Here is a 15,063-nt window from a genome sequence, read left to right as displayed (position 1 = left end):
TTAACTTTAACCTTTTCAAAAGAGAGTTATTTGTAAGATGGGATTGGCCTCTGTACCTCAAATAGAAAAAAATTGTGGCAAGAAAATTCCTAAATCAAGAGCATGAAAACTAGGCAGAGCAAATGTTTTAAAAGTGACTTTTGTATACTTGATATCTGCCTACTTTTCCCCTTCAGATTATGGGTGGTTTGTCCATATGGTTCATTTTGATGTGAATTAGAAAAAATTGTATTATCTAAGAATTTTACTTACTGGGGAAGTACTGAAAGTTCAATAGTGGGCTCTTAGAAAGAATTCTGTCAAAAGGAGGCAAATCTATGGCCGTGATCTCAGAATTCCCTCACTAAAAATGTTTCTTGAGGATTCTGAAAGTACTACCATCAAAAGACTGCTTTGGGCGGTTTCTAGGAGGAGATTCAACTTGTTCATGCAACACTGGGCATTTTTTCAGAGGGTTGTGTCCCTTGGGAATACTTTGAGATCCTTTCTCCTTCCCTCCCCCGCCCTCCTCCTCTTTGCATGGGTACATATTTTCAGAAACAGCACACTTGTCGTTGGAAAACATACTTTTTCTCTCATTTCTTTTCTTACTGATGTATTAGAAATAACGATTTTTTCCCTGAATCTACCTTGAAATATTTCACAAAGTTCCTCTCCTCTGAACTTCATTAACCCAACGGCACTTTATTCCATTCGGTAAGACATATGGATTTGCCTTGGTTTGGAAAATCCAGGGAGGTAACTCTATATTAAGCATTGGTACCATGCACAGGATAATCTGTCAAGAAATGGTAATAGTTGTGCATGTGTGTTCTATTCTGGTAGACAGTAATATAGATTCCATAGCTTTCTTTAATAGCTTTCACCTCTCATTTTTGTGTAATACTGTCTTTTTCCTCTAAAGTGGGTGGGTGTAAATCAGTTTATACCAAAATTCCAGTTGTCATACAATCCATGTTTTCCATATCCTTGTATTAACTTGTATAATATTTAGTAATTAACAGTATGATTACAAAATATCTTTCTGTAAATATAGACTAATTTTTAACTTAAATGTGGTTACAAGAGAAATTGTATCTCAGTACTTTAAATGGAAAACTAACATAATTTTCCATAAGTATAAAGTAACTACAAGCAAAACCCACTTTATTAAATTCCATCAGGGTCAGAAGGCCTGCTCACTTTGCTAGAAAGGGAGAAGTAAATGTTAAAATGGTAGTAATGACTCAGCAGGTAACTCTTTACTTAAAGCAACTGAAAGAAAACACCTTTTCATTATGTGATGTAGTATTTTCTAGTGCCTTGTCATTGCCACCCGCAACAGTGACCTCGGAAGATACTCCCTCTTTGGGAAAGCTCGATGATAAAGTCAGGAAGGTTTTGTTTATAGGCTCCTTTATTAAAATGTGAAAGCAAGACAGTCAATTCCTGTTCTTAAAAAAAATTAAGAATATTCTTGCTAATGAGGTTAAGATTTTGTTTATAAGCCTTTATCTAAAACCGGAATTGGGTCATCACCTCTACTGCTTTTGTTTTGGCAATCTGAGTTTGAGATAAAGGACAAATGACATAGATTAATGGAGTGAAATTAATGTTGTGGTAATATTAAATAAAGCTAATGCCTCTTGCACCTGGAGGGCTATGCAGATGGCAGGCATAGCTAATCAGGCACCCTGCTGCCTTTAAGTGTACTGATAAAAATCTCTCCACTGAATATGAAATATGTTCATTCACTGGCTCCAGACAAGTTTGAGTGAGGCAACACAATACGTAAAAAACACAGCCTGACATACTTATTTTTTAAGGGAAAAATGCAATTCTCTAAGTTAAGCGAAATAATTAAATATTTACCTAATTTTAAAAATGTCATTACTACAGTCATGGTCTTTTGTCCTTTCTGTGAATATTAAAATAGATGTCAGCACCATAAGAAAAAGATTGCTCTCGAACCTGTACTTAAATTTAAGTTTACATTTTACTGGCTACATATCACTTAAAAAGATAAATTTACTAATTGAATCTTAGGAAAGTTTAATTGATTTCTCACTATAGGTACAAACTAGTTGGCCAGTTATCACTCAGATATTTAGAAACTTGTTCAGTGTTTTAAGAAGCAGCTACTCTGGGAAGTATGTCAGTATAGTGAATTATAGAGACAATTTGTTTTGCTACAGGTATTTCAGTGATGTCACTGAACTTTTTAGAATTTATCGTGAGTTCTCTTAATTTAAGGAATGTGAGTTCTCATGAACTTCAGGTTGTGGCCATTGGATACCTGTGCAGTTAAACAGACAACCAACATCTTCTAGTTGCAGCTTCAGAATTTTTTTAAATGCCTCCATGAGATTTGTTATACACAACTATTACTTCTCTTATATTTCTCTTACCCACATTTTAAAAAATAAAAGGACAAACTATTCTTTCTCCGACATAGTTCCCACCAAAATAGGAGATCTGGAGCTAGGCGTTCACTGTGTGATAAAGGATGCTGGCCCACTTGTAAGAAAAAGTGTGGGGGGTGGGGAGAAAAGAAGTGGTTTTTTAGTCTAAGGAGCATATAATTTCTTTATCTTTTAATCTCAGAGTTAGTAAATGAACTGTACATTTAAAATGTATATTTGTGATTTTATTGCCATTTAGATAACAGGATTATTTACATCCCATCTACCTTAACTTCTAAGTTCTTGGATCTTACTCCTTCTATTTGGTAGTTGATTCTAAAGTTTTTCCTCTCTGTACATTACAGGTATTTATGTAATAAAGTCCTCAATGTCCCAGCACCCACTTTGCCTTGCATGAATGTAAGTCAGAGCCGATAAATGTCTTATACTGAAGGAACTCTAGATTTCTCTGAAATGGAGTGTAGAGTATGGACCTCTGACTCCCAAGTCCTGGATCCATACCCTGGTGGGACTGCCAATAGGCAGGCAGCTGACCTCTCTGAGCCTCTGCCTCCTTGTCTGTAAAATGGGTATAATAACATCTTCTTCACAGTTCCTTATTATCAAATGAGATGAAGTGTCTGCACATGATGGCACCTGATAAATGGTAGAGTCTGTGAACCCAAGGGCGATGATGATATCCATGGTGAGATCGTGGGGTCATCTGGAGTGCGCTGTCACTAGTATTCATTTATATTCTGACTTAAAAATACTCTTGGGAAGTGCCCCCTTACTTGCTCATTCTAGTCAGTTCCTCATAATTTCTGCTAGAATGGGAAGCAAAAGCAAAAACAATTCAGGAGAACTGAGAACGGCAGACTCTCACTGATCAGTGAGGTGGATGTCCCACACCTTCATATTTAAAGATGTATTTGGGGCAGGAATGACTTAAACCCAGTGGGAAGTTCTATCGATCTAGCCACATCACTTGCATAATAAGACAAGTATCTAGTTTTAAAAGTAAATGGAAAATTATACACTATCCATCACTCACATAATCTATCTTCCTCAGTCCTTTGTGTTAAATTAGTCGGGATAGATAAATTTTACATTCATCCTCCTTTTTACATGCAGTTCCTTTTCAGAAGGGAGGGAACAAAGCAGAAGTTAATATGGAGGAATATGGGGCTGTGTGGCTCTGACGGCTGAGCGTCAGACTCTTGATTTTGGCTCAGGTCTTGATCTCAGCACCATGAGATTGAGCCCCAATGGGGGGCTCAGCACGGAGTATGCATGTCCCTCTCCTTCCCCCACTTGTGTTCTCTCTCTCTCCCTCAAATAAGCAAAATCTTAAGTTAATTTGATAGACTGAACAGTCTTCTAGAAAGAAGTCGGTGAGGTCAGATGTCTGCCATGTCGGTGATGTTAGGATGTCCTTTCTTCTGTATTAGACCTTATTTCATCTTATTTCACTTATATCAAGTGACTGATACTAAATCCGTTGTGGAAATGTAAGATGGGAATTGCATGTACTACAAATGATTAAGTTCTTTTTAAATTTTTAATATTTTAATTTCTAAGGAGTCAACAAAAGGGGATTTGCTTTTAAGCAGAACTTCTCCCAAATGATGATCACATTTGACGATAAGCTTCAAGCTGTATGAAAGTTCATACTGTTTAAGATTAGGTGAGGATTGGGAAAATAAAAATGTCTACTTGGGATACTGCAGCACATTTCCCCTTGGATGCGACAAAGAGTGGTGGTTTTTTGAACCAGAGAGCAGACTGGTCGTTCCTAAGTTTGTACATTGGATGGGGTAAGCTTATAAACATTCTCAATACCCACTTGCTAATGAAATAGTTTATGAGTACTTGTAAAAGAAACCATACTTTTCAGTTTTCTCAACATTGGACACTGTGCAGGGCCAAGAATTGCCCTTAAACATGATTTAGCATTGAGATCCCAAAGAATACAGCGTTTACAACCACCTGTACAGAAGTGTTCAATGGCAGATAGACGTGCCCATGTGAAGTTGTGATGTCAAGTAGTAGAGCGTGCAAGGCTTTTGTGAGTTTTCCTCTATGACTGTACATTTTTTTTCTTTTTTGGTGACATACCACAATTTTACTCCTGAAGAGCATCTCTGTTTTTCCCTTCCACATGAAAAAAAGAAAAGAGAAATAAAAGTAACAACTTTCTATATGGGGGATTCTGGATACCGGAGAGAATGGAGATTTAGTTATTAAAGAATTTGAATGGGATTGTGAAAAATGTTCCAAAATTCAAAAGAGGAAAAAGTGGGATTGGATCCATAAATTTTTTACTAGCCAGAAAGTTAGTTTCTCTTATTGTATTTCTAAATAGGAATAATATCTTCCATCCAAGTTTTTGAAAGTCAAAAATATGTAATGAATATGGAAGTCTTTAAAGTTTTAAAACATAGACCATTGTTATACATTATCTTAAACCATACATTTATAGGTGTTTTGATTAAAAAGTTATCAATGCTGTCTATGCTGTCATTTTCCTATTATATAGTCCTAGAAATGAAACATTCCTACTGACAAAGTGCTTTATTAATCACATATATCCCTTTTTTCCAGTGTATGAGGTGGCATATATTTTTTATTTTGCAGTACATAATTTTTTAGATATTTATTTTTGGAGATAGAGAATGTGTATGGGAGCAAGTGAGCATAGGGACAGGGGGAGAAGGAGAGAACATTTCAGTCAGACTCCCCGCTGAGTGAGGAACTGGATGTGGGTTCTATCCCATCCCACAACCCATGTGATCATGACTCGAACTAAAACAAAGAGTCGGATGCTTTACTGAATGAGCCACCTAGGCGCCCCTGCAGTACATGACTTTTTAAAAAATATTCACCATTGATTCACTGAAGAACAAACCCACATCCATTCCCAAGTATGATATTTCCACCACTTTTTTAAAAAAATCCTAACTGTGTCTCAGACATTCACATTTTACCGGAAAGTATTGTACTTTGTTCCTTTATTTTTATCTACATTATGGACTCTGTTACCATATTGAAAATAATAATAGTTCAGCAGTTCTCAGCAAGGGAGAGAGAAGTGAGGGAGAAGCAGAGGGATGGGAGAAAGAAGGAAAGAGTTATTTCTTTAGAAAGGAAAAAGTTCAGAGGAAAGGGGAAGATCATTAGCCCTAAGACTATTCTGATAAAATTTCTATCATTGTATGTAAAGGATAAGTAGGGGCTTCCTCAGGGTCCATGGAAAATAATAGAGCAGGGTCAATTCTAATTCTAATTTGAGGACAAAAAGCAGAGTTTACAAAATCTCACAAATTGCATATAATTGCATATAATTACCAAGAGCTTCATAAGTGTTTAGTGATTATAAATAGTGAATGATATAATCATTTTGGGACAGACTTGGACAGATCAAAGAAAAACAAACCAAGAATAATGTCAATGGCGGACATTGTTGGCTTTCAGCTTCTGTCTCTTCCCCTTCTTTTAAAAGGGATTGTTTAGCTTTGGGGAAGTGAGACTAAGAGAATGGTGAGAAGTTATGGATATTTTTCACTCTCTGAGGAAATAGAAAAAAATGCTCATGGTCTCAAGGGCATGAAGGGCAGGTTGTAACTGCTGATTGTTTCTGTAGATATTGGCAAAACTTAGGTCCAGTGGATGCTTACCAGGGGAAGGGATGGTATCTAGCTAGCAACATGGTTTAAATCTTTCTGGAATTTGAATTCTTCTTAATCAACTGGAGTAGCTAAGATAATCTTTATCACAGAAAAGAGTGGTTCAGTTGGTTAAGCCGCCGCCGTCGGCTCGGGTCATGATCCCACGGTCCTGGAATCGAGTCTCACATCGGGCTCTCTGCTCTTCAGGGAGCCTGCTTCTCCCTCTTCCTCCGCCTGCCACTCTACCTGCTTGTGTCTTCTCTCTCTCTCATTCTCTCTCTCTCTCACTCTCTGACAAATAAATATATTTTTAAAAAAAAGTATTATGTGTATCTTATTTAATCAAACCCATTTTAAACAACATATCAAAATGGGTGCCCCATGTGCTGGACAAATAATACATCTTCATAAAACTTAGTACTTAGGCCTTCTTAATCTCCTTGACATTTACCTTAGGTAATATTCATGATAATCAGAATAGTCAATTCCAATGGCACCTGATATCATGCAAGGAAAAAGTTATTTCCTCCCTCCTTTATCTTGTGAGCCACCCAAAGTCATGAGAAGCATCATGACAGATGGCATGAGAGGAGAAATGAAATAAAGCCAAAATCTAGATATTTCAGAAGAAACTAGTTTTCTGGATTAAATTGCTAAGTAAGTGTCCTAGTCCCCCCAGTAGTTTTCTAGTGTAGATTTGGCTAGAAGTATAATCAAACAAACGTAGAAACAAAAACTGAACACACAGGGCTAGAGCAGATTGTATATTTGATGAATAAGGTAAGAGTTGATAACCAGAGTAGTCTTTGGTCCAGGAAATTTTTTTTTCACCTGTATTCTTCATGAAGTCTCTAGACAGTGAATGTTTTCTAGAAACAGATGATTGGTAGAGGCTCAGTGGCTGTAAAGACATCCTCTGTGAGATCTTTCGCAGCTTTCCCTTCTCCACACACCAAACAACTCTCCCTTTAGTGAAGGATATTCATGCATTCTTCATATCCTGTTAGAGAATGTCCCTTGCAATATGGACATTGTTATCATTACTCTAGTTCAAGACTGTAGGAAGAACGATTCCTTGCCTCTCTCAGAGAAATAAGTAGGAACTAAGTTTCTGGAAATGAAAGGGTGTGGTCTTTGGTTTGGATCAATAAAAGTGGAAGAGAGCGGTGATGGCAAGCCTTACAACATTAAAGACCCCGGTTTAACATAATCTCTTCCAGTCCCGTCCATGTTGCTACAAAACTTGGGTATTCATCCTTTCTTTTTTCTTTTTTTTTTTTTTACAGCTTTATAAACATATATATATATATGTATTTTTTTTTATTTGACAGAGAGAGATCACAAGTAGACGGAGAGGAAGGCAGAGAGAGAGAGAGAGAGAGGGAAGCAGGCTTCTTGCTGAGCAGAGAGCCCGATGTGGGACTCGATCCCAGGACCCTGAGATCATGACCTGAGCCGAAAGCAGCAGCTTAACCCACTGAGCCACCCAGGCGCCCCATTATGCTGAGTGAAATAAGTCAAGCAGAGAGAGTCAATTATCATATGGTTTCACTTATTTGTGGAGCATAACAAATAGCATGGAGGACAAGGGGAGATGGAGAGGAGAAGGGAGTTGAGGGAAATTGGAAGGGGAGGTGAACCATGAGAGACTATGGACTCTGAAAAACGATCTGAGAATTTTGAAGGGGTGGGGGGTGGGAGGTTGGGAGCACCAGGTGGTGGGTATTGTAGAGGGCACGGATTGCATGGAGCACTGGGTGTGGTGCAAAAATAATGAATACTGTTATGCTGAAAAAATAAAAAAATTAAAAAAGACAAGTAGACCAAAAAAAAAAAAAAAAAAAAAAAAAAGACCCCGGTTTAGATGCATGGACTGAGAGCTCGTTGCCTAAGGCTGGGCTCAGAGGCAAGGGACACTCTGATTGTTAACAATCAAGGGGACTACAAAGGCTAAAGACCATAGAAATTCTCAGAATTTCACTAACATTTCATCTAGAAGAGATACTTGCAAACCCTTCTTGACAAATATAAATCAAACAAAACCCATGCAAGTTGAGTGAGTTAGATAGTTTCATGGAGTTTTATTTTCCTTTAGTATTCTATCACTAAACATGACATCCCTGATAACTAAGCCTTTTCTACCCATAGCTTATTTATCAACTTTCTAATCTCTTTGGCTTGCTTGCTTGCTTCCTTCCTTCCTTCCTTTCCTCTTCTTTTTTTTCTTCCCCCCCCTCCTTTCCTTCTCCTCCCTCCCTCCTTTCCTTCTCCTCCCTTCCTCCTTATTTCCTTCCTTCCTTCCTTCCTTCCTTCCTTCCTTCCTTCCTTCCTTCCTTCCTTCCTTCCTTCCTTCCTTTCCTTCCTCTTTCCTTCAAGATTTATTTATTTTAAAGAGCACACATGCAAGCAGGGGAGAGGGAGAGAATCTCAAGCAGACTCTGCCCTGACTGGGGAGCCCCACGAGGGGCTCCATCTCATCAGCCTGAGATCATGACATGAACTGAAATCAAGGGTTAGATGCTTCACCGAATGAGACACCCAGGCACCCCAATTTCTTTGTCTTTCTTGTTGGCCCTAGTCAAATTCCATATACAAATTTTGTGGTAGACTTGAAATCGAAAGCTGGTTTTCATAAAGGCATGATCAATAGGTAAACCACAATTTACATGTAATATTAGTATAAATGAGCTATATTCCAAGAAGTACAGTCTGGGAACCAAAAAATAAGACTAAAAAGAGTCTATTTCATTTATGAAATCTTAAATGTTATGCTCATTAAACCTTCTTAAAAATCTTTTGACTGACTTTTATCCTAATCTTCTCTCAAAGAAAGGATTAAAAATTATATCGCCTCCCCTACTCATTCTCCAGCGCTCGCCTCGAACTACATGCTGCCCCATTTCCTTCCTCCACCTTCCAGCTGGAATGACCACTTGAGCCTGCCAGCATGCCAGCTTGATCTAGCACCTTTGCACAACCCCACCCAAAGTTCCATGCACTCCTTGACTATCATGGAGGGCAGCACAGAGTAGCCCCTAGGAAATATATTGAATCTCTGATTTTGACCACTTTTCATGGTAAAATCATCTCCTTACCTGGTTTGAGCACATAAACAAGTGATAGCAAGCAAAAATAAAATATCTCGGGCGCCTGGGTGGCTCAGTGGGTTGAGGCCTCTGCCTTCAGCTCAGGTCATGATCCCAGGGTCCTGGGATCAAGCCCCGCATCAGGCTCTCTGCTCAGCAGGGAGCCTGCTCGCCCCCTCTCTCTGTCTGCCTCTCTGCCTGCTTGTCATCTCTGTCTGTCAAATAAATAAATAAAAATCTTAAAAAAAAAACCCAACTCCCTATTTGGGAGACTGTAGGGAAGGCAAGGCAGGGTATGTGAGTATGTGTAGATCAATGTACAGGTCTGTGAGGGGATTCTATCTGGAACTGTAAGTATGTGTGTTTCCCTATACATTGCTTATCCCTCCCCCCACTTCCCCCTTTATCACCCTTCCTCTCTCTCCTAAGCAAAAAGCCATTTTTCCCTTCCCCAGACCACACTGTAACATAAGCAGAGTCCCCGAGTAGCTGCTGGCAAAAATGTTAGAGGAGAATGTTTGGGTGCCTACCACACAATATTTTCACTCTGCAAAGCTCTATCAGGCTAGAATAAGAGGATGGAAGAGCTGAAGTGGGAGGTGTGTGGGGAGAGGAAGAAACCTCCAGCATAAGGACCAGAAAACTGTGAGGTTGAGACGAAGTGCCCCATTGCCCTTGAGTGACGACCCCTGGTTGCCAACTTACATGCAGTTGACCAGTAGTCCCTGACTCTGTCCCTTTCCCCACCCGATCACCTGTGGGCAACCCACCATGTGCCAGAACTAGTCACTGAGAGTCCCTCCACTGATGGAGGCAGCATTGGATGACTTGGGTGAGTTTGGTGACATGGAGGGAAAAAAGTCTTTCTCCCTTTGGTTAAGGAGGTGGGTGCATTTCATTACCAAGTGGAAAGTCCTCTAAGAGGCAGGACAATAAAGTTTATGTCACTTCTGTTTCCCACCCAACTTTAAAGTCCCCATGCACAGAGGCTATCTCCAACTCCCCAGTGGCTGGTGTTTCACAATTTTACTTGGGGATAGTTAGGAATGAAGAAGGTTGAGGCTAGGACTAGGGGCATATTTTACCACTGCTCTAGCCAATGGCTAGACTGTCTGTATCCAGACTGGTCTGTTAATGGAAGAATCTTCCTTCCTTGAACTGCCCTCCTCCCTTGGGCCATGTTATACGGTCACTTGCAGAGATCTAGCCCTGTTCCCCACAGGGTACCCTGAGCAGAAATTAGAAGGTTAAGAATTTACTTTCATTCTGCAATCTGGAGATCAAAGTGGTTATCTTGGGTACCGGTCTTACCTTGATTCAAAACCCTACTTCCTTTATGTTCCATATCATTTGTGTATAGAACCTGTTGTTCTTGTTCTTGTCCTCGTCCTTGGTCTTTATTGTCTAGTCTGTTTATCTGCTTGTCTTTGTTAGTTCCCTATCCAAGGACAGTACGGAATTCCATCCAAAATACCATGTCTCACCTAACGCCCAGATAAAACATGCTGTACGTTTCCCAATATGGCCTGCCTTGCATTTGTCATTGTTGTCACGTGCCCAGGCTTTGAATGAGACACACCTCTGGCTAATCTCAGGGTCTCTGGCAGGTCAATCTCCAGATTGCCAGGTGCCGTACGGTTGCCTACTGACCCAGACCTGCCTTTAGCTCTGGCAGAGTGTCCGTCTTTCTGAATGAGAGAGTCCTCCTGCTGTTTATCCGGCCATGCCTCTCTGGTGCTTTATAAAATGGGTTCCCTCATCTCCAAATATTTAACTCACAAAAGGGGTTAAAATATTTTCAGCTTTTATAAAAAAATAGATAAACACTGCTAATACTGTATTCTGTTAACATTTAAGATAAATTACCTGAAAAACTAGTGTTAAGATGTGTCAGATGTGAATGTTTCAGGAAAACAAGGCTTCGTTGAGGAGGAAATGAAGGAGGAGTAAAACACTTTTGGGGAGAATTTGAAAAAAACTGCTAGACATATTCAAGAGCCCTAAAAGTGAGAAAAGTACTCATTTTTTTTAAGTCCTGATTTTTACTTTCCAGTGTATGTCTTCGACCTACATGTATCTCTGGCAATACCCAGACCAGTCATTCAAACATGCCACTTGCTGCTCAGGTGTGTCTCAGGCTTTCCATCCATTAGAAAAATAAGTCTATTCCTTGCTTAGGATTCAACGCATCTACAACCTGGCCCCAAATTTTCCCATGACTCCTGAGTTTTATTCTGATGAAGCCTGATGAAGTCTGGGCCTATTGCTCACTTCATAATTTTCCAAATGTGATTGACACATGCTGGCCTTCATGTTTCTATTTATACTTACCTTCTCCTCAGACATGTCCCCGGGTTACTCATTCTTCAAGACTTAGCTCAAATTATTTTTTCACAAAGTTTTCTATTTCATGGTCTGTTATGTGTTAAAGTGCTTCTCATGGAAGGTGGACCTAGCACATAATGCATACTCAGAAAACAGTACGTATTATTAATCAGAATTCATCTTTCTTCTTCTCATGCTCATGAAATTTTATCTCTGGCACGGTATTTTTCAAGCATCATATATTCACAAATCATGGTCCAAAAATAAATTGCTGGAACATTGGCTAAACCCAGTTAAAGAGATGTGTTTCATGTCCAATGTATCAGACTGTCAAATACCGCAGTATACCGTAAATCTTGACTGGGTGTAGACTACGATTACCCAAACCCATGTGACCAAAAATATCCAGTAAGACTCAAGTTCTAAGGAATGCCTGTGTAGGGAGCACACCTCTACCACACAGACTTCGATTTGCTCAAGTGATTTAGCCATTTTTATACTCCTCCCCAAAAGATTTCGAACTTTGGGACAGAAGGACTGGGTTCTCATTCAGTTTCTTATTCCACAAAACTTAACGGGCCATAAGACACTTTTTTATTTTTATATTGAGAGAGAAAGGTTTTTTTTGTTTGTTTTTGTTTGTTTGTTTGTTTGTTTCTCCCTAAAGGAACTGGATGGGAGTTGTGAGTGGTGAAAAAGAAATCCTCTGTGCATGGTCCACCTGCAGGAGGCTCGGAGCTGGAGAGGGAAACACTGGGTTAGCGTTTGGCATAGCCACTAAGTGGCAGCAAAAATAACTTCGTTGACATTGGAAGTTTAGGTGTAGAGTACAAGCCAGGCTGTTGATGGTGAATATGTTTCCGAGCTGGCTGTTCTTACTTGGTCAGTTCCTGTGCTTGGATATATTGTCATATTCTAATTATTATTATTATTATTATTATTGCCACCTCTCTAGCTTGTTATCTTTGACCAAAACATTGATCATATCCTATGGCCCTGGCATGGCATCACTCCAAAGGTGTTACTAAATAACTTGCCTGGAACTTTCTGATTTTCAATAAGATTAAGAATTTTAAATTAGGAAAGAATCCACTAATATTGTGGATGAATCATCTTCGAAGCTAGCAGTTGCGTGTGGTAAAACTAGGACTAAAACTCAGTTTTCCGGTGATGAGTGACTCTTGATTTAGCACAGCTAGATGTCAATGATGTTTTTAAAAGGATTCAATACTTTAAATAACTTATAACAATAGTATCTTACCATATTAGCTAAATTGAAGGAAAATTAGCCAGATTATTCTTGGCTCACCTCATACAATTGAAGTTTGGGTAAAGAAGATGGATAAATAATAGTGGATTGCTATCATTAACTTATTGAACCGTCCTATCAAAAGTTCACACGTTAAACCATTAAGAATTCCGTTCATCATTATCAATATATAGAAATTTCCAGCAGGAAACTACTTGAAAGATCTTTTCAAGTCATCTCTTTCTTTGACAGAAGAGGAAGCTCAGGGCGATGGCAAATGCAAGGGATGGGAAATGCAGAGCAAGCCATACTGGAGAACGTACAGCATGTGTTATCTGGGCATTAGATGAGACATGGTATTTTGGATGGAATCAGCAGGGATTAAATAAAGTTCGTGGTTTCCTAAATTGTGTCAGCGAATCGGAGTTGATTTAGACATTTCCTGCCCTACCATGGCAACATAAGGCAAATGCCCCTCTCAGTTTCTTATCACGCCAGCTACTAAGTCTTGGGACAGTTACATGAAAGCAAAATGAAGCACAATTGTACTTCGATTACCATTGTGGTTATTATTGGCATGAGTTCCCTACATAACCTTGATTGAATGTCTGTGTTTGTATAATAGCGATGGCAATATCAGATTACCAGACGGAGCCATTGTGTGGTAATTTAATATTCTGTGCAGCTTAAAAAGCACTAGTGCATGTAGAGGCAGTTGGAATTATACTTATTATAAAGCACATTCAGTACATGGAAATGCATTAGAAATTGATAAATATAGATTAGCAATGAACACTACTAAGATGTTTTAGTGCGAGTTTCTAAAAAGCACAAGTCCTATTTGAAAGGCAAATTTAGGGGTAAAAAATGAAGGATTAGCCTATGATTTTGAGAGACATAGTCAATAAATGTAAAGGTGAAATCACCTTACACCCACATTAAAATATAAGGCTTACCCCCACCATCACCGTTTAGCTTTCAACAACCAAGCCTGGCGCAGGTAAACACGCACGGATAGTGCAACAGTGACACCACCGGGCCAGAGTTATTTTAATTCTTCAGCTTCAACGTGTGACAAGGACGTTAGATGTTTACGAGAAATGGAGGCACTGCGGGGGGCGGGGGCGTGCTTACAGTTCTGAAACTAGGCTATTGCATTTGAGGGGAGAGGAAGAGGGGGAGAGCATTTTCCAGGAATGGTTTTATAGTGATGATTCTGCTCTTGGTATTCTTCCTCAGTGACCTAAAAAAATCAGGGACCAGATGATGACTATGACTAATGCAGTACAACGTGGCTATTCCTGAGATTCCAGGAACTGTTGTCAATTCGTTAAAGACCTTTCCATTCAGTTTAAATTCTCAAAGGAAAAATAAAGCCCACTAGAGAATAAAGGAAATCAGTGAAACAGTTGTTTTGTCTGGAGAGCATCCCCACTAGAGGGCAGTAGAGTCCATGATCCTTTGCTTTATCTATCCTACCCTCCCCACCGCAGAGCCCCCCACCCCCTATGCCCCTCTCTGTCCCCAGCTCATCTTTCTCATTCTGAGTAGCTAAATGGATTCTTCAGGAAAAAAGCCGTTTCTCATTTCTAAAATACTGGAACATTATATTTCCTCAGAAACATACCCAAGATACAAAGCAGAGTAGAAAGTGATATACACCCTTTTCCCCAAATGTGAGAGCTTGATTATATTCTCTCTGATTCTATAAAAATTAGCTCTTCTTTTGAAGTAAATACTTCAGGCAAAAAGAAGAGTATATCCGCAGGCTTTTCGGTAGTTATTGAAAACATACAAAGCACTAAATCAAGTAATTGTTCAGTCAGCTCTTAAGAAAATCTTCCTGAATATCTAACTTCACGTCAGAAAATGTATGTGATAAAGCCAAGCTCCTTGTATTCTGAACCAGAAATTCTTTATGAAGAATATTAAAACAACAGCCACACGAAATACTTGATACTTAGAAACCTGCTTTTCAACGATGCTATTACTGCACATAATGGCTGGAATTTGAAAAGGAAAAATGACTTTTTAAAATCGTTGTTTTCAGTTTTCTTTATCTTCCTCTCCTAACAAAAAGAAGATCTTCATTTCTGGTAAAAAGAAAGATTTAGTTGAAATTTTTCTTTGATCCAATTTAGACAAATTTTGTAAGTGCTTATTTTTATATTTTATACAAGAAAGGAAAGTTATGTTGTAATAATTCACTGATAAAAATAAAATCATTTTTCTGATTTCTCCTTCTGGCATTATCAGTGATCATCACTGCAGTCTTCAACATTTTGTGCATAAAAGTTCCTCAGTAGGGGGGAAAAAAAGAAAAAATAAACTTAGCTAGTAGTGTGGCCTTGGAA

Source organism: Lutra lutra, chromosome 13, assembly GCF_902655055.1.
Source record: "Lutra lutra chromosome 13, mLutLut1.2, whole genome shotgun sequence".
Lineage (NCBI taxonomy): Eukaryota > Metazoa > Chordata > Mammalia > Carnivora > Mustelidae > Lutra > Lutra lutra.
The sequence above is the reverse complement of the archived record's forward strand: the minus strand, read 5'-3'. Positions refer to the sequence as shown.